The 21,953-nt window shown below is 38.6% G+C and overlaps 1 pseudogene; it reads left to right on the top strand.

The window, feature by feature from the left end:
* LOC113108704 (glycosyltransferase-like domain-containing protein 1) overlaps positions 1 to 21,405 on the top strand; it is a 36,905-nt pseudogene extending 15,500 nt beyond the window's left edge.
* The last annotated feature ends 548 nt before the right edge of the window (positions 21,406 to 21,953 follow it).

Below are 21,953 nucleotides of genomic sequence, written 5' to 3'. Positions count from 1 at the left end.
TATTTAAATATTGTTCAGTACCATTCAAAAGTTTGGGTTGGGTAAATAAACAGCGAGATTGTGAAATGTTATTACAATTTAAAACAACTCTCTGAATATAGTTTAGGATGCCATTTCAGAAATTTTCAGAAATTGTTTACATGATTTTTTAGAAACCATTACACCAATCTTTCGTGTCATATGACCCTTCAGAAATCATTCTAATATGTTTAAGAAATATTATTAGTATCATTGTTGAAAACAGTTGTGCTGCTTATTTTTTTTTTTTTTTGGAAACAATGATTATTTTTTCTGAATTTATTTTTTAAATAGCAATTTCAAAAGAACAACATTTATTTAGAATGTAAATCTTTTGTAACATTATACATTTTTAAAAATGTTTAACTTTATAATGTTTAACTCATAACTTCAATTGTAAGTGCCTCATTGTAACAACTTTCTTTTTATTTATTTAAAAAACAATATATATATATATATATATATATATATATATATATATATATATATATATATATAATTTTTTTTTTTTTTTTTTTTTTTTGGTGTTATTCAATATTATGGAACAAATGTTGGCCATTAAGCTTAATTTGTATTAACCCCATTTCCTTTAAGCTGTCTTGAGGCTCGCAGAAGAACTGCCCGAAATGCTGGAGAACGTTTGCATGTCTCACATATAGCTCTCTCCACTTCTGAGCCGTCGCAACGGCCAACCCCAAGATCAATGGAATTTTTCATTAGCCTGGGAAAAAGAGACCGCTTGTGATTATTGCCAATAAAGGAAATTAGATGAAATGATTTTTGACTTTGATTTTCTTTCCTCCCTCTTTTCCCCAACCATCCTTTCACATTTAATCAAATGCAAGGTAAAAGTCATCACTGAAATCGCGCCTGATTTATAAATAAGCTAATTGGTGGCATTCTCCCTCTCCTGTCGGTGGACACGGCTGCATTTTTATTGCCTAGTCAAAACCTCCTCATGTAATTTTCAAAATGGCCCTCGAAATGAAATTTTCCTCCCAGCTTGCGAGGCAGCTCCATCGCTCATACCTTGCCACAACCACCTTCTTGTCATCTCTTTAGTGCAGCTTTATGTAGCCTGGCTCTCCTGTCCACATCTGTTAGTTAATTCATCCATTGCGAAACTCTTCCCTGGCACTTTTATCAATGGCTAATCTAATGGAGGTGAACTGTTGAGTGACTGCTCTCATTGATACTCTGTCTTTACCAGGGACGTTTGGAGAATAATAATGGCACCGTTTCATATTTGGCTGGCCATTGATTGCTGCCGAATGCATATTTACTGAAATGGATACGGGATTAGAGCATTGCGTCTGAAACAACAACTTCAAAAGAGTGAACGGAGAATGCTCTGTGGACGTTTATTTTGTGGCTTTAACAGCTTTCTTTGAAGGTTCTTCCATTCAAACCACAATTTACCTATCTGTATTTGAGTAACGCTTCCCGAACTTGTTTTCATCTAGATGAAAGTGCAGTCAAAACGCTCAGACACATGCACGCTTGTGTCCTGTACCCGGAAATGCTCTGAACACAGTTGAGAAAAATAAGTATTTGCTTTCTCTTCGTGTATAATCGTTTATGACCGGTACAGAACTAACTCGGAAAAAGTGGGCGGTAGAACTACACCCAACATTGTGGTGAGTCAGGGCGGCCATCTGTATGTAACTCAGAGAGAAACTCTCTTTTCACTCGACTGCCTTTACAGCCCCCTTTGTTTTGAAGTCGATGAGTTCTCCAGCACTTGGTTGGAAGGATCCACGTATATTATAAACATATTGTGGGAAGTTGTGCTAAATCGGTTAGTAGTTTGTCATGTTGTATTGCTTTCCTACACCACAAGACTTTTGGCTCACCAAAATGCACATATAGTGCCACTTATGATATCCACATTATTCAAGTCCATTTAATTATCTGTACTATTTTATTTTATTTTATCCAAACCTTGTTACATATTAGCAATGTAAAATTATTTGTAAAAAAAAAAAAAAAAAAACAAAGGCTGCAAATAAATGAAGATCTTTCTGTAATGGAAGCTTGCATTAGCAGCTTAGTGTTTGCTGTTAATGATCTGCTCATTAATCTTTGGACAGTTATATTGTATCTTGAACTGCTTTTGTGAATTTTTTGTCTTTTTTGGACTTATTCATACCATACTAAAGGTAGTCCCATATATCTGGCATTTTATCATGCTCACTTAAGTATGTGCAAGGTAGGTTATTTAAAATTTAAGCAGTTCCTTCGCTTCTGCTCCAATTGCAAAAGAAATGATAGCACGTCAGTAAGCATGGGGGGGGGGGATCTCGCTCTCAAGCAGCTAATTGGCTCGCGTCCATCACACAACCCACAGTTAGGACTCGGGGTGCCGTGGAGGCAGCACATGGGCTGTGCAGGCACAGAGAACGGAGAAAGTGCTTTCTGCATGATATAGATTGCTTTTGGTGCTGGATTATGTGAAAATGTGACTTGTTTTAACTTGCTTAACTTGTAATATTCATCGTGGTTGCAGAATACATCAATCCGGTTGTGTGCTCGACATATTTTAAGACCAAGGAGAGAGAAATGCCACATGAGGCCCCTTTTTTTCTTTTTTAAAATGTGGTTTTAGTTACCTTTTTTGTTTATTTTGCTCAAACATGTAATGTTCTGATTTGTATTGCCTATGAATATTTTGCTCCTTATGTTCTTTTTCATTATAGAAATCAACAAAGGTTAGAGGAAAAACATATTTGAATTAGGAATGTGTTTACAGACATGGTGTCTTTTTTTATTTATTTTTTAAACAGTTTTTTTTTTCCAGTTTCTCTGATGTTGTTTTATAGGGCTTTTTCCCTTTCGTCCTCAGATTCCTCCCTGCACACAAACGTCTCAGGCATTCAGTGCGGTGTGATGATATCCACGCTCCGGCTACTCCAAGCCACGCTCAAACATCAGCTCCAAGGTAATGCACTGTAGCACTGAAGACTATTCATGAAACAAAATGACCAATAATTCTTCTTGAGAAAATATGACAAAAGTGACCATGAGTACATGATGGAGGCTTAACCAATGACCTTATAATAAACCCCTGCAGTTGTCCAGAGCTCACATTAGACTTGGAGCCACCTGAGAAGATTCTCAATGTTACAGGACCGCAGGAGTCTATGAGTGTCACACCACGTAAGGAGATGTTGCATCAGTCTGTGTCTCATCCGTGTAGTGATGAGAGCGGGAATCTTCAGCCACTCCACATAGTCTGGCCACATCGCTGGTAGGACCTTCATGATAACATGAGAAACATTTATTCATCAAGAGTTCCCTTAACATGCATTTATTTATGGGAATTTTGATTTAACAAAATATTAACAAAATACTTAAAATTTCACTCGTTCTTTTCATTATCTTTCTTTTAAAATGACCGATTCTTCATTTATAATTATAAGGAGTTTCAGTTTCTTCAGATCTTGTGGACTTGCAAAATATATATATATATATATATATATATATATATATATATATATATATACACACACAAACACACACACACACTCACATATAATTTGAAAATGTGTGATAAAGGCATTTAAAATGCATCTCAAAAGTTGCAACAAAAAAAAATGACTAAGGCATCATAAAAAGTTTCTGTTTTAAGTGGTATTTAACAACAACAAAAAAAGCCTTGTTTGTTTTAATAAAAATGAATCCAACATAAACGTGACACTATATCATACAATTGTAGAAACAGCAGGATTCTAAAAAAAAAAAAACAAAAAAAAAAAACTAGATGACTGTTTATTTTCATGCAGAAATAATTTGTGATCCATAGTTATTTATTTTTTTTTTTTTTTTTTTTTACTTTCACTGTTCTTACTAAACAATGCACTCAGACGGAAATGTAATTTGAGCACTTTGTTTTCTCATCAGACTTCAAACATGTGCGCCATGAAAGTGCCTCAAACATCAACCTGTAATACTACTGCCATTCTGTGAGTTATTTGCTTTGGATTGTCCAGGGAACTGTTTGACAATACGGCAGAGGCATGGAAAATGGGTAACATGTTTGTTTTGGAACAAGATGCATATATTGACCACTGGTTTGAAGCAGTCCTAAACACGTAGCGTGTTCACCTACTCCCTGGATGCTTGCATGATATATTTCAGCATCATCTCATTGTTTCCCAAATTCAGTCTCGGCGAAATCCACTGTTAGAATATTATCAGTGACATCGTGTTTGATTCCTTACAAAAAAAATAGTTTGAAAAGATTATACGAACAGAACCTCAACTGTAGAGACGGCAACAGGAGAAAGTGTCTGTGTCACTGAGTTTTGTTCACAGGGACCAATGGGGGAGGGATGAGAAAATATTTTATTGCCCGCAGGATTGCTCTGTGGTTTTTGTTGAAGTTTAAATATCTTCCACTCCCCATATTTTAGACCTCCTCTTGGCATGAGTGGAAACCAAACAGCATTGTATCTCTACCTCATCTGCCATGGGCTGAGAAAAAAAGGGGGAAAAAAAGTAACTGTTGCTCAAGCCACATATTTCTCCCATGACTCTTTGCTCATCTCTTGGCAGCAACGACGTGTTTCCTTACCAAAAAACACCAATAAATCAGATTAACAACTGAAAAGACCACCGGTGTTGAAGTTTGATGCAGGCACAGGGATTTTGTGATGTTTGTTTGTTATGTATCTGTCATTCACCTACTCTTGTATCAGTAACAAAAGCGGCCATTGTGTAATCTCTTCAAAACTGAGCAAAACACAGATGGATTAGCGCTGTTAACATCCGTGCCTCATAAACGTTGGCTTTGGTCCGAGTTAAATTGGGATTTACACAGGGCGAGAGCTGCTGGAAAAATAAGAAGGGGTTTGGATTATCTCTGGCAGTGTGTCCCATTTCATCCTTTTTTTTTTCCCCCAACCTCTCTTTTTGTCATCATCACTGGTTGCAGATTGTTAATCTCCATGTGGCCTGGATAGGTCTTCATCTGTTGGATTACAGGACTGTCTTATTGCAGGCGCTGACCGGGGCGTATGGTCAGAGAGGGCAGCTGTTTGCAGGTGCATGTGATGAGGGCTTAAATTTGCTTTCGAAAAGCCCATTTACCTAAGAGGGTAACCTTGTTTTTCAACCTTGTTCTTTCAACAAAAAAAAAAAAGGGAAAAAATGCAGAGAATACAGACAGACAGTCTCATGGCCTGGCATGGGCTTTCTCTCTGCTGGACCTTTGCCTTTCAGGCGATCTTTTTTTATGACTTTTTCTCCTGTGGCTTGTTTTGAAATCCAGATACATTTGTGCATTTCTCGTTCTTCCCAGACTGTGCAGCGGGCACTAATGACCAAGTAAAAAAGGCGCAGGCACTGACGCATCACCATGCTGTGCTGGCAAGCATCGTGACTGGTTCCACAACTCCTCCTGCGCCCTGCTCATCGCCAGAGCTGTGCGCCGAGACCCCCATTAGAGAGGGACGGCGCTTGGAAGGACATGATATGTTGGAATCTTGAAAACGGCACAAAGGATTTAAACCCGACTTGTGAGTGAAGGCAGAATTCCAGAAAATATTTGACTTTTGATGTTCACACACAATTAAAACTAATGAATCAGGGTCATGTTAGAGTAGAGAAGTGGAAAACAAGTCGTTTACTGACAGTCAGAGTGTAACCAAAGACACCAGCCCATAAATTTTCACATCCATTCATCTATAGTTAGTCCCTTATTAGGACCCCAGCACGCACCCTTCCCTGTGGAGGAGCGGCGAGAACGATCGACACGGTCGTGGTTTGTTTTGTCTTGTTTTACCGGAGGCTTTGCCTCCGCTATTTTCAGCTGACCCTAATCAATCCCCAGATAACCGAATCCTGGGCTTTCAAGAGCCCCATTAATTAGCCCTTTCGCTTCCTTCTGATTTGAATCCTTTAACGTCATGCTTTTGCAGTAAATAGAGTTTGAATTTTAAAACATGCACCTCATGGGTGCGACTTAAAGGGGAATATTTAATCATAGCTGTCTAAATGAGAGGATCATATTCTTTTAAGTGGTACCGGATGACTGCTAATGAGGATTCGCAGGGTCCCTGCAGAACTCTTTTTTTTCGTATTTGTTTTATTTGGTTTCTGTCTCATTGCACTAGGAGGTCAAAGGGTAAGAACACTCTCCATTTTAGTATGTCTTATTTTTTTAAAGACATATTTAGGTCTTAAAAAAAAAAAAAAAAACACTACCAATCCAAAGTTTAGGATCAGTAAGAAATGATTTCATGTATATGGAAGTTTTTATTATTATTATTATTATTATTATTATTATTATTATATAAATTATGGTTAATAAGCAAGGATGCATTCATTTGTGTCAAAAAGTGACAAGAACAAAATTATGTTTCAAACTTTTGAACTTTGTTCATCAAATAATCCTGAAAAAAAGTATTACAGCTTGAGCACCAAATCTGCATGTTAGCTTTGTTTTGCCATTACATGAATACAATTTTAAAATATTAAAACAAAAGTTGTTTTAATAATTTTACAATGTTACTGTTTTATTATATTTTTGATCAAATAAATGCAGCCTCGTTTGCTGTGAAGCTGCTTTTATAGACCCTAAAACTTTTAAATGGTAGTGTATGTTAAAATTTAATTTACCGTAATTCAATTAAATTTTAAATAACTGTATAATACATATTTTATAAAAAATAAAGTAAATACATTAATTGTATTATGTATGCTGTTTAGAATGTTAAATCTGGGTTGTTTTTCTGATTGTTTTGCGCATAGTAGCAGTATTATCTCCTCAAACTTTATTTGGGCCATCCGCAAATTTGCACTCAATCATTAACATCTGCATTTAAAATGCCCCTTAAGTGTAGCTCCTAGAAAAGCGTCTAATAATTAATCACTAATATGTTTGTTAATCTGCATTAATGCCGAGTGCTGCGAGTGCATGTTAGTGAAGTCATGTTTACGTGTGTCTGTTCAGGACTCCTCTCTTCCAGTTTTAGCTTGAGAGGCACGTTGAGCCCCAGCAATCCCTGCATAACATAACTGACATATTAATTAACCCTCCTCTATGCTGTCAGTAGGAAATAAGGCATCATGGCCACATGAAGGCTGTTTTAGTTACTAGACTGACAGGCCGGGTAATAGGCATCCCTGCAGTCGCCATGTCACCTCCCCGCAGGTCAACCAGTCTTAGTCCAGAGGAGGTAGCAATCACATCCACAATGTAGCGAATCAAAGAGGTTGCAAAATTAATGAGGGAATCAACGTCAAGCCATGGGGGAAAGGCAACATAAAAGAACCGGAAATGAGAGGAAATAAGCCCTCACTAATACCTCATCCAAGGAGATTCCACCCAAGTGGGAGGTGTCTTTTGTCAAAGCACTTCTGCCCCGGTAATTGTTTTTGACCTTCAACATCGTCATTTTTGTGCAGAGAGCTCTTTCTCAGACAGTATACAGAAAGGCAATGCTGAGGAGCTCAGAGATTTGTCAAAGCCTCTTTTGTGCGACGTGTATGAGCTCTGTAAGGCCGTTGTTCGGTAACATACCTCCACTTTATCAAGAGGATGAGCCGCATGAATCACATGGATACTGTCAGGGTTTTGAAAGGACTTCAGGCAAGCAGTTTGGGCCAAAGAGAAGGATTTCAAACCCGTGCAATGAGGGACATTGTATTCATAGGGAAGCCTCTTCATCAGATGGGTTGTTAGCATGTAGGTTTGCTATGCTAGTCTTTTTGTCTGCAGAATAAAATTGGGCCTGTGTCTTGCAGTGGATGAAATTAGGGGTTTGTGCACCTATTATTATTATTATTTTTTTATTAGAATGTGGTCAGTTGATGGAAAGTGTGTTATTTCAACCCAATATTTTAGGCACACTTTATCAAAACCTAAAAAAAATTAAAATAAAACAATTAACAATCAACAATACAAATGTGTTATTTATTTTATTTATATGTATGAGTGGGAAAGATTGCTCACTGAGCTTCTCGTAGTGTAAAATGTAATAAAACTGTCTTTGAAGTACTCCTAATTTAATCTTATTAAAACCTGTAAAGTGTGCTTTGGATTTAAAGGCACACTTCAGAGTGAACTATTTTTGAGGCGATGAAGCAGTGCCAGTGATCGCTGTGAAGCTGCTCACCAGATCTCTTGGCTAGGCTCAGAACTTTAATGGAAGCACACCAGCAATCAGCGGCCTGGCTGGATCACAGTGACAGAACATGTGGCCTCAGCTTCAGATGTGTAATTAAGGTATACGAGCTGGGATTCGAAGAGGAACTTTCAGAACTCTACCATGCACCTCAAATCGAAATAATTGTATTAGCGTTTCCATTTGTATAAAGTTTCTTAGAAATCAAAACTGTAAAATGACTGTAAGCTATAAGATTAAATGTTAAGTATGACGGGTAGTGGTTTTTATTTTCTACACTTTATTTTTGAACTCTCTTTTGGTAATATTTTTGTTACTTTCCTGCTGCTAATTACTTTGTAATTAAGTTATTGTTTCCAAATGTGAAATAGTGTTTTGTTCTGTCTCTCTGTCTGGCTCAAGGGAACATGACAAAGACCCACAGCTGTTCTTCCAGACCTTACTGAAACTCAAAGAACGACAGCTGAGCTTTGAAGTTTCCGTCCTGGGAGAGACCTTCGCTGACGTTCCAGGTACATCATGTGCTGTGGGGATTAGAAACGGGCATGCAATTAAACAATTACAATATGATATTGCTTTTATACAACAGTTCTTTCAGACAAAATGTTCCAGTTAGTTAGTCATATAATTTTCTCTTCACCAGAATCTGCTTGCTTTATATACTTACTTACTTACTTTTCTGTTCCTACTTTTTTATAGAATGATTTAGTTGTTTGGCACCTCTGATGTCACGCATAAATGTAATTACATTTTTATCTTTGAAACACATTTGTAAAGTACATCGCTTTAGGTTCAAAGATCATCTGTTTATTGCACACAGGCAACATTTTCATTGGCAAAATACACTCCCCATTAGTGGACAATTATGTTTTAATATCTTTCGGACAGTCTAGAGTATTTATGGCGTTGTGTTCATTCCTTTATGTGCCCACACAGTCTAACACTGCCAAAGTGAGACTTACAGGAAACACAATCTCTTATATTGAGATGCAAACTTTTATCGCGGCATAAACAGCTGCAGGACCAAAAGAAATAAACAGATCGTAAAGGTTGCTGATGTTATGAAATTATGTTTACGATTGCTCGGAAGGCAATCACACTGAAACCGTTTTAATCTATTTTGATTTTGCTAATAGAATCACATTATTGATTATTTGTGCCCTTCTCTCTTTTATGTACAAATTTATGATGACCTTGCTTATTTTATCTCCTCGCAAAATATGACCAAAACTTTAAATGTCCCTTTCTCCACTAATCGTTACACATCGATATTGAGGCTTCTGTCCCTTTCTCCATTCCTTCCCACTATAGACATATTTTCAGAAGCCAAAGAACAGTTGGTTGACCACATCCAGCACTGGGGTTTCATGCCCAGTAAGGAAGATTACCTCAAAGCTCTGTGCCAAGCAGATGTCGTTGTTTCCACGGCCAAGCACAAGTTTTTCGGAGTAGCAATGTGAGTTTCATCTGCTGTCTGTCACAGAATTATGTTCTCTCCAAACAGAAAGGCACCACAATGGTTTATTCACATTTATTAGCAGAAGTTTCGTTTGCTATTTTTATGAAATTACAAAAAAAAAAAAAAAAAAAAACATTTCAATTTTGGTGAATTTAGTCATTCCTATTAGTAAATCACCACATATTTCATAGTGACTTCCGTTTGTTTCATAATCTGGATGCATAAAGTATTTTCCATCATGTCACATTTTAACATGATGATTACCTTGAGCATTCAAATCTCCAAAGACAAAACAGGTCCAAAAAGAGTTCATGGCGTAAAAGAAAGTTTTTTTTTTTTTAGTTTTTTATCCCAGAGGCCTGTCCTCTCTATCTGGGGTGTGTTTCACTGTCAGGAGGGTACTGCATGTGTTTTGGAGGGACCTTTGAAAGCACCACCATTGATGTGTTCAGCATCGCCTGGATCGATATCTTCAGTCACCTGTGCTTGACTTTTGAAGAGTCTGCTTGATAATGCCCAGGGCTAAGGTAGCACTGATCCCAAGTGCATTAGCAGGGGTTGGTTTTACACTGGGGAATTCACTCATCCCTTTTCTGTACACCAAATGTATACATCCTATTAAATGATAGCATTGACAAATTTTCTTAGCAGTGATATTGATTGGATGGAAACATCCTTTGCTTTGCGGGGTTGACGGTTTAGACTTGTGCTCCCTCTGGGACTTTTACTACATATGGCTGAGGTTGTTCTCGATTTCATTAGATCAAAGTCCAGTGGAATGGAGGAATAAGGAGACTTCTCAGCTGTGTGTGTTCAAACAGTGATCAAACACCTGCTGTCAGCTTTTATTAATAATTGGTTTACTCTCATTTAATTAAATTAGGCTATGATGTTCCTTAACTTTGAGCAACCATATAACATTTTTTTTTTTTAACGTATTTAATGAAAACACTTTAGAACAGGAAACACTATTCACTATTAATTGGTTGTTTGTAAGCATGCATATTACTAGCATATCGGCTGTTTATTTGTACTTGAAAAACACTCTTCAATTATGCATGACAGTTTTCTAGATCCATTAACCCAAACCCAAACAAAACTACCTTACTATCAGTTTAGCAGTACTTTGAGGAAAAACTTTGTTAACAGTGAATGTGTTCCCTTTTCTAAAGTGTTACTGAAAATTCTACTAACATGAAGTGATGAATTAAAAAAATGCTAATAGCTAGTTTATTATATATTATAAATACATACAATTGAATCGTCTCTGTTACATATGGTAACCTCTGTTCTCTGAAGGAGGGAACGGAGACGTCACGTTGGTTGAACAACAAATTGGGATATCACTTTGATAAACCAATCTTCATCGAGTGTAAATTTAACGAGCCAATTCACATTGGCTTGCAATTTTTACATCCAGCTGCATACTGATCACAGCGTGAGTATAAGGCAGCAGGTGCAATACATAACAGGATGTGACATTTCTGTTCCCTCTGTCAGAATTGGTATTCCTACCAAAGCGCCATGGATGCTGCCCCTTCCAGTGCCCTGTGCAAGCCACCTGTGCCCCTTTTTGGTGTAGGCCAGGGCTTGCAACAATAAGTTCCGGTCACCATTGTCGAAGCACTACCCACTCAGTGAGTTTGGATAACACTGGGAAAACATACCCCACACGTTCCGCCACGTCTGGCTGCCAAGGGGACAGAGGTGCTTGACAGGGTGTACAGTACGGACACCCTGGAGTAGTTTTAGCAAAGCCGACACTAACCGGGGCCTCTCAGTGCCACTATCCATTTGAGGTGAGTACACAGGAGGATACAGGCTCCACACAAATGCTATAGAATCTAGCGAACATGTTGGAGGTTGCCCAGCCCAAGAGGATGCAAGACTTTTAGTTGAGTGAGTTCACAACTTGTACCTGACTGCCTGTGATGCATTACAATCCTCCAACAAGAAAGTTAACCATGTTAATCCTCTCGTTATTCCAAGTCCAAGCTTAATCCACTCATTATTTCTGCTTCAAAAGTCCACTTGATGTCACGATGAGGGATAACAAATGCAACTGTGCACATGTACATTCTGACTCGAGTTAACTTGTATAATAACTTTGACTGTTTGCCCTTTTGAACTATAATAACGATTACTCGTTCAGTGCCATGGCCACTGAAATTTTTTATTTGCTATCATCTCTGTGCTCTCTGCTCTGCGTCGAGTCTGATTCTGACCACTAAAACTTTACGATTATACGGTTCATTTATATTATTATAAAAGTGGGAGAAAATGTAAAGCGCGGTCGAAGTGTCCCTCACTGGTTGCCATAGAAACATGACACGCACTTGAGACTGCACATGTGTGCTAGCTGGACCAACCTAAAATATGCTTTTTAACGCAATTTGAGCGTCATAGAAAACATTCATGTGACAGTTCACCTCAGATTTTGTTGCTGATTTCAAATATACCATAATTCCTCAAATAAAAGCCGGGGCCTTTATTTACCTGAACTGCAGAAGGTAACAGGCTTTTATTTGAAGCAGGATTTTTTTAGAGGCAGGCCTTTATTTCTAATTCTGTTTGTTTGATAAGCAATTGTTTTAAGTAACTCGTTTTAAATTAAAAGCGATAGTGTTCCGGTGGACCGATATCATAACATTAGCAAAGAATCAGTTCAGAATCAATCACTAAAAGAACAAACTTGGTTCTCGCGCGCTGCGTGTCAGTCTGCTTCACGCTCAATCACATGTGTGCTATATCATCAGCACCTCAGTACTCGAATTGGACGCGTCCGACAGAAACGCTTCTCAGTTCAGTGTACTGGTGATCCCAAAACCGATCCAACTGGTTCTTGACTCGAGAACGAGAAACGCTCCGGCAGTGGGCCTGTACGTTCGTTATCTGGCTCTGCTGCACAAATTTCCACCGGCCTTTATTTGTCCGTGTTGACCACGCCCCTGGCCACTATAAGAGAGACTACTTTTATTTAAGGAATTACGGTATTAAATATGAGTGTCTCAAGTCTGCAAGCATCATTACCGTGTGTGAACTTGCATTAACTCTAACATCTAATTGCAGAGAGAGAGAGAGATCCCTTTTTTGGCTCACACTTTTCTTTTCCTAATTTTACAAGTTGCAAGTTACAAAAGACACAAGCAGTGTCTGATCACAGCTGGGTGTTCTCCGACTCCAATAATCCAATAGCACCGATATTACACACATGTTAAACAGACCCGGGACCCAAAGTAATAGATTCGGACCCGAAGCGGATCTGACTGATCATTTAAAATATACACCCGAACCCGTACGGATCCCGGGTCAACGGATCTCGGATATTCTGTGAAGACCTCTAGTCTGAAGTCCTAAAGCTTTGTGTCTGGCCTTTGTAGCATCTCAGGCCCCGACGGAAATCAAAGCTAGGGCTGGGTCTGCCTCTTCCCGGGGGCAGTGCTTGCAGGTTCACCACCTGATCTCTGAAGGGAGTAGTGGGCACCTTGGGCACATAGCCATGCCGGGGCCTCAGGCTTAACTGGAAGTCAGCTGGCCTAAACTCTAGGCATGAATTGTCGGCTGAAAATGTGTGCAGGTCCCCTACCCTCTTGATGGAGGCCATTGCAAGCAGGAGCAGAGTTTTCAATAAAATAAACTTTAACTCCACTGAGGCTCAAATTGGCCCTACTGTAGTGATTTAATCACTAGAGACAGGTCGCAAGAGGGTATGGAGGATGGCCGGGAAGGATTTAACCTCCTGGTCCATCTAAGGAACCTGATGACCAGGTCAAGCTTACCCACGGACTTCCCTACTACAGGGTCATGGTACGCAACAACCTGGACTTTCAGGGTGGAGGGAGATGGCTAGGGTTGCTTTCGTCAACAAAAATTATGACTAAATATCGTTGTTAATGAACCTTTATCATGTGATGAAAACGAGATGCAGCATAAATGCTGGTCAAGTGACGATGAATATATTTAAATGTATAATGCAGTGTTGTTGATGAATAAACACGTGGTCTAAATGTGGTTTACAAAATAAAAACAATGCTAAAATATCTCTTCATTTTCGTTGACCAAAATGAGATGAAACTAAATCTTATAATGTTATTTAATCTTGTTTAGTCGCGTTATTATTATTATTTTGCAGTATTTCTGTTTCCTGTGTCTCACTTCAAGGGGCTGCATCAGGTCGCACTGAGCAGACACAGGCAACTTCACTTCCTCAAGCCCCACTTGCAGCATTATTAAGAAGATGACAAACAAAGTTAAGTCTGACACAAGGGAAAGGAACCGATGTGTGTACTTCTAACATGCTGGTTGGTAAAATAAATGTTGGAAATTCAAATCAGAGCATTCCGTATCTGGAATGGATGTATTCTTGAGTCTATAAGGTAACAGTAATATAATAAGATAAGCTTGTTTAAAATGGGTTTGGCTAAAAGAAAATGTTGCTTTTGTGTATCCTACTAGATTATTTTACTATATTGACTGGGTTAAATAGAATTGATTTACTAAAAAGAGACTAAATACAATTTAATTGAATAAAACTAGATGTCATCAGTTTTCGTTGACTAAAACTAGAAGAAAATAGTCATGAATAATTCTGACTAAAATAAGACTAAAATGCTCAGACTTTTAGTTGACTGAAACTTGACTAGACTAAAAAAGTATGAACATGACTAAAACTAATAAAAACTAAAATGACAGCTTCACACAAAGACTAGTCTAAAACTAAAATTAAAACAAGCTGCCAAAACAACACTAGAGACAGCCTTTGCTCCAGCCCTTGCTGCAAAAAGAAAAGCACAACCCTGATCAGGCATCTCTAGGGGTCTTCTCGAATAGAAAATCACCACTCGATGAACAGGTTCCAGTTCAAGGCATAAATGTGTCTTGTAGAGGAAGTGATGGTGTCCACTACCTCTTGGGGAACCTACACGTCCCGTCCAGGTTCAGAGGTCTGGATGCGTTTGCCATAGTGTGCCCAGCCTCTGAGTCAGTAGATCCTTCCTCACAGGAATCCACCAGGGAGGAGCTGTCACAAGGACTAGTTTGAGGAACCAGGTCCAAGTGGGCCAATATGGCTCTTCAAGCAAGACCTTCTACTCATACTCCCTGACCTTGAACAGCTTCTGTGTGAGAAGACTCACTGGGGGAAGCTGATACTTGTGTAGGCCCTGCGGCCAGCTGTGTGCCAGTGCGTCCATGCCTAGTGTTCCCTCGGTCAGGGATTAGAATAACTGGCAGTGAGAGGTCTCTGGAGAGGCAAACAGTTCTACCTGAGTTGCTACGAAACATTTCCAAATCAGCTGGTACATACATGGATGAAGTCGCCACTCTTCCAGGTAGTGTAGCTCGAGACAGCTCATCGTCTGTTGAGCAGGCCCGAAATATAATGAATGGCATGAAGTGACCTCAGTACCTTAGGACTCCAAAGGTGGAGGTGGAGACTGATTGATGTGACGGGAGTGCAGGCCACCTTGTCAGTTGATGCACGGTTTACCCTGCCAGATGGAGGTGGTATTAGGACACAACTGCATCGAAACCAATGGCTCCACAGGGGGGACCCCCATGTACCCCCTCGCTGCACCAACGTTGAGGGTGGTGAGGGAGGAGGAGACTACCGGCTGGTTTCTGGCTGTTAAAAGGTGCCATCCATGACCTAGTGAGCTTGTCATGCACTTCTAGGAAAAAAGGCACCAGGGCTGGGCACTGACAACTAATCATCCAGCCTGGAAGGCTCGGGATGCAGTGGAGGTTTCCAGACGAGCCCTACCTTCTCTGGCATAGCTGTCATCCCTGGATCTGATTCAGGCATTGCCACCATCCTGGAAGCCAAATCTTCCTCAGAGAGCTCTCCCTCCAATGCAGCGATGGACATGCGGTCAATGGGAGGAGTCCCGCAGGATACCTCTGGTACGCTCTTTGAAGAGGGCCCAAGTTCCATTGGCTGCTCAACTGGATCAAAGGTGTAATCCTCAAACCACCTGTGCTACTGCTGAAAATAGACCCCGCCTGGCAGCCTGCCAATACAAACACTAGATCGCAGCAGAGGCAACGGAGCTCCGCCCCCCTGGAGGAAACAGATTCTGGCTCGCAGCTCCGGGATGGTCATCTTCCCGCAAAGGGAACATGACTCATCTGCGAATGCCACCTTAGTGTGTTTAATGCCCAGACATGTAAGGCAGCGATCATGACCATCACCTGGAGCCAGGTAACAACCACATCCAGAAACGCATGGGTGAATGGTATCTTATAAAAGACGATCCATCATCTTTACAAAGACACATCCATATAAGCTCTTTTAGAGAAATTGTTATTTCAGGGAAATGCTCTTTTAGTGCAGCCTGAAGTGCGCAACCCACTCGACTCGGAACGACCACCACTGAAGCATCGTACCACCAACACCAGAAGCTTCCAAGAGTGCGTTGAACTCAAGTCACTTGAAGACACTGGATGGAACAGAACAATGTTGTTGCTTGGCTCCGAAGCGAAAAGCCAAAAAAAAAGTATGCATTGCACCTGCTGCCTTCTTATAGTCATGCTGTGATCAGCTGCAGCTGTATGCAATAATTGCATGCCAATGTGTATTGGATCGTTTAGTTTATACTTGGTAGATTGGTCTATTGAAGCATTATCCCAATTCATTGGTCATCCGTCGTGATATCGAGAGTGACCAACTGAAAGGCAATCACAGTCTACAATTGCATTGTTTTAATTACGACTGGATTTGAAATCGTGTACAATTAAATAATTTATTAGATTTATTGCATTATTTTTTTTTTTTTATTTATTTGATTATGATTTATTTTATGATGTTTTAATATAAGTCTGGGACAAGGGGAAAACAAAATCTTTACATAATACATTTGAAAAATATATAAAAACAAAACTGATGAAGAAATGATCAAAAGTTTCTGAGATGAGTTTTAATGTGGGCTTCATATAACAAAAAAAAAGAAAGAAAGAAAACAAGTTCAAATCTGTTCGTTTTAATAAAAATCAGCCCCTAGGACATAAAAGTGCCTGGAGTTGAAGAAACATCCACTTTCTAAATCAATTTGCTACAAAGGGCTGATGACAAGAGAAAGAGGCCGCAAGACCTCGGAACTCGAATCACCTGCTCAAATGCTTTTGCCGATCAGTCCTTGCTTCTCATTGGTCAGCTCCGTGCCACGCAAGGGGACTTTTCTCCACCGTGTTCTGTCCTCGTTATTGTGGAAATTAGCCTAATCTGATTAATTGTCAGCAGACGCCCATCCGTGCCCTCCAGAAAAACAGTAAGGCAGCCAAGCAGAATGATCGCCTAATTATATTTGAGATGAAAAGCCTGATAAGCATTTGCACGCTCACACATTAACTGCATTGACATGGAACTGACCTTAATCAGTTTCATAGGACGGGCTGTCATAGACTCCAGCCGAGCGACTTTGATTTACTGTGTTCACAGTGAATTTGATCAGGGAATGGGATGTTGACATTGCAGAGTAGGTAACACTACACTAAACCTTTACTTTCTGGTGTTTGCTCAAGGACGGTGACTGTTGTGCTTTTGTTTTGCTTTTTGACTTTGTAGAGAAATTATAGGTAATGTTTTTTCTTTTTCTTTATTTTCAACTGAATTATAATTTGTTGGAATAAAGATATGGGAATAAAAGTGGAAGTTTTATTTTTTTGCATGAATAGAGAATGCATTGTACTTTTTAGCATGCGTCTGCTGGCTTTTGATGAATAGACTATTCAAAATACAGGGGTATCAAGATATGTTTTTAAAAGTTGAACTAATTTGAACTTAACATGACATTTAAAAAAATGAAGATTTATCACGTGTAAAAAAAAATAAATAAACAAAGGTGCAGACAGATGCAAGAAAGCATGTGAGGTCTGATATGTTGCCCACCTTTAACCAAAACTGCTTGATCCATGATTCCTGCAGCTGCAGGACTGTAAAAAAAAAAAAAATGTGTTCTTTGTTCTCCTATGCTACAGATCTGAAGGTTTAACATTCTATGATCGACCATTAAGTATGTAACTATATAAACCACTTTGAAACACAACTTTGCGATTCTGAGACATTTTCCAAATCCACAGGATTGTTCGAGGAGATTTGTCCCATTGCTCAATCAGAATTTAGAAATTTCAGCCATGAATGGCAGAGGGCTAATCGGATATTAAAATATGCATGGTTTTAGCATGGGAAATGAGATGAGGATCTGATGGTGAAGGGAGAGATGGATAGACTCATTAAATATTAATACTCATTCTACAAAATATTTAAACAGCCGGTCATTTCCACTGCCAGCAATAGGGGTTCAAATGAGTTGAATCAGTTGGGAGCAAAGTTTGCCCTAGATTGAACTATTTGATGAACTAAAAGCATGAGATAGTGTGTAAAACTATGCCATAGTTATGAGGTAGCATTACAAGAGTTCATTAAGTATTTGAATTAGTAACAAGATTTTAAATGCTTTGATCTGTGTGTAATGGTTGATATTCAACAAAGGTGAAGTACAAGATGCCGCTTTATCCGACGGGTGATAGGTTGGAAAAATAACCTTTCCTCAGGCAGCTACGATGGCTTTCTTCAGTAATGTCCAGCTTTATAGCGCTGAACTTCCATGGTGCTGTTTTAGAAATTGCTAATTGGGATAATGCATCCAAGTCATTTCAATACGTTTGGTCAATACAGTCCTGATGCACTATTGAACTGAATCTTTAATGACATAAATGTTCTCTTTCAGGTTAGAAGCGGTCCATTGTGGTTGTTACACTCTGTGTCCAAAGGCTTTGGTCTATCCTGAAATATTCCCTTGTAAAAAAATTTTTAAAATAAATAAAAATGTTTCATTTTCTTGATTTGCATAGCTCAATTTCATTTGCAAAAGAAGATTTATTGTCACAGGCAAAGCTGCTATGTTCAGCTTCTGTATATAATGACTTATTCATCTTAAAGCACAATCGAAGAATTTGCCATAAACCATTCTGGCATTTGTATATAAATAAGTAAATATAACCACAGTTCAATAATGTACAGCATCAGGCAGCATGGTGTCCGCTGAATTTTTAATGATGAAAGTGCCTGCGATCTCATCTGCTCTTTGAGGTTTCTGACTTATCAAATATGTATTTTCCTCTTGTAGCAACATATCTGTATTCAACACCTGAACAGCTGTGTAAAAGACTACAAGAATTCTGCAAGCGTCCTCAATTAGTCAGACACCATGTTACTCAGGTAAACAGTGTTAATTTGGCTGTGAATCAAATAAACCGCCAAGACTCCTTCAGAGAATTCTAATATGTTTAGTGCTTTTTAGTCATAAAATACTATGAATAAACATTATCCACAATGCCAATACATGACTAGTAATCAAAAATCAAAAAATGTAGCCTAAATTCTTTTGTGCTAAAGCTGAGCTCTTTATTCCATTGTAGAGGTACAACAAGATCAATAAAAACCATTAACTGGTGGGTCGCAAGTCTGATAGAGAAAAAAACAAAAACAATTCTACTCACAATATTCAACTCTATAATCATGCACATTAGCTAAATAGTCAGTTTCACTGCAAAAGAAAATGCTTACTAATTATCTTGTTGTTTAGGTCAAAGGTCATACATCCACCGTATCTTTCTGCAAATTTGCCACAGATAGATGTTTTGATGCAAAAAAAAAAGAAAAGAAAATATAAAACAGGCTACATTATACATACACAATACATTTAATAAAATATTAATACATTTTGTAAATACATTTAAATGTTTGATTTAAAGCTGTTGTTGAAAAAAAAAAAAGTTACAATTTCCATCCTGAAGCAAACCCATTTGAGAGTCACTGCTCAACTAATCATAAAATAATAGGATTTCAATTCTATTGCTGTTCTCTGGTTTTTCCATCTCTTTTCCCTTTACTCTTTGATTCTCTCTTTCCTAGGTGAACCTCCACGCTTTCTCCTGGGACGCTCTGGGGGACAGTTCCAGATCTCTCCTGGGAGAAGACAGTGACAGGATGTTAAGTCACATGTCATGAAGTGATCCCCAAGAAATACATTACGACTTAAACTCCAGCCTCGCTGTCAAAGAGCGTTTACAGTATGACACGGAAAATCCTCTGTACCTCTCTGCTTTTATTTAAGAAAAACATCTATATGTGATTTTAATGTTCTCGTGCCGGAAAGAAAAAAACAGCTTTATATTTGTGGTTAATGGAAAAAAAGAACAATCGAAAAACCTGAAACCGCTTTCGTGTTGCGCCTAGGCGGGCCCACCTCATATTTCGGTTCATATCCATTTTTATCCTTTGTGCCGGAGGACTCCAGCCTGGAATTCTGGAGTCTTCGGTTCCCACTCCGACAGAGCGGCAGCCAAGTTGCGGCTTGAAACGTTGTGGGCTCTCGCTCCACCTGAGGTTGCCAGGTTGTGACAAAGTCCCCCGAGGCTCAGTAAAGGTTGATGCAAGGCTTCCCCAGGACTGTGGTTGAATCTAAATATGGTTCTTTTATTTTCCTTGCTTCGGAGATCTGGCTGTACGTTGAAACCAGGAACCCGCTGCATAATTAAGGGGGCATGGTTACTAGCTATTTATATGTTTTTGCAAAATGTAAAATCTGGGCAAACTAACAATGGCCTGTCAGATTTTCCATAAAGATGTAAGTGTCTGCTTTCACATTACAGCAATGCCACAATCACACGGCCCACTTCAGGCCTGCCAACATATGTGTTATTAAAAGAGGTCTGACTTTTATTGCAAGAGTTATTGAAGGATTCCTCCTTTATTATCAGACATTCTTTCAATAAAGCTGCAGACTTTATTATTTCAGATGCATCGATTATTCAGGTGCGCCGGACAGAGGATTCAAATTAAAGGCTCAAATATAATCACGTTGCCATCTCTGTATGCGTCCAAAATTAGTCTCATTACTCCTCATTAAGTAGCAATGCTTCCGTTACAGCTCTTAGAAAAATAGTCCTAATATCCTACTGTACCTTCATATGTAATCTAATTCATATTTTAGGTGGTCAGTGAGATACTTTTGTCTGCCGTATGATATTTAGCATGAGTTCTCAAATATTATCGCTTCTCATTTGTCTCTTTTTGTATATCCATGTGTTATTTATAAGGAGCATATGGATGCGATTGACCTGTTTCCACCTTATCCTTGTCGCAATGTCAGATGAATTTGCCATCTACTCCAGGCCAACCTGAGGTCAGGACCTAATGACGCCATAAAGCCTATAACCTGCTGTTACGGCACAAAATGTCACCCCACATATTAAAAGTTAATAGCAACCTCTATAAAACTCAGTGCACATTAAACCATTTCATTGGCCTGTTGCTGTTTTCTCACTCATGGTGTTCTAGCGATATGAAGCTAATTTAATGCCGGCCGAATTCGATGGCAAAACAAATGTGCGGTACTCTTTATTTTTTCCCCTTCAGTTCATGTTTGGTGTCCCACTGGAGTAGCACAGAGCTTGGAGGGCTGCCATTTGCATCGTATGACTACATTTGTTGATATTTTAATATCTGACAGGGGAATCACTAAAGTGAATTTGATCTGATACAACAGGTATAAGTACTCATCTGTTTAAGGTCAGCTTTGAGTTTATATATGATATTCAGACCTTGATCAGATAATGCTTTCTCAATTATTAGATACTTGGAAGTGAAGGTACAGTAAGATTACTTTTAGTATTCTCTTTGCTGTTCATTGCTGTAACCAGAACAGAATTTAGAGTTGCAAATCACTGCAAATGAAACGGCACAGAATCATCACAGCCTCCTCTGAAACCAGCAAAGGGATTTAGGAAATGGAAAATGGAAATGGCACTTTAATGAGAACCCTCAAGTTCTGACTTGAGCAAAATTTAGTGGTCACAGTACAGTTTGAGCATGGTCGTCACCAAATTAGGAAGGAGTTCTTTTTTTTTTTTTTTTCATATGCATTAATGTATTTATTTTACAATTTTTCTAATTACTGTTTAATAAAGGGAATAATAATATTTTAAACTATCATATTTTAAAAACGAAGTAAAGAGGGTAGGTTTTATTTAATTGTATTATTATTATTAATATATATCACACTATATTGGGTGAATTTCACTAGATTTAAATTATTGTCCATTATCCTTTTTTTTTAATTCTACAGTTGTCAGAATAAATATTCCTTTAATAATAATAATAATAATAATAATAATAATAATAATATCTATATTTTTATTACACATATTTTTAAATAACTTTCTAAAGCAAGGGAAGTACTTTAAAGGGTTTGTTGGTTTGTTAGGAGTGGACTGTACACATATATATATATATATATATTCTCTTTGCGTGCTGCTTGATGCCAGTTTATGTATTTTAGTTTTTTTTT

This window comes from Carassius auratus, chromosome 9, assembly GCF_003368295.1.
Source record: "Carassius auratus strain Wakin chromosome 9, ASM336829v1, whole genome shotgun sequence".
Classification (NCBI taxonomy): Eukaryota; Metazoa; Chordata; class Actinopteri; order Cypriniformes; family Cyprinidae; genus Carassius; species Carassius auratus.
This window is presented reverse-complemented; position numbering and strand designations above follow the sequence as displayed.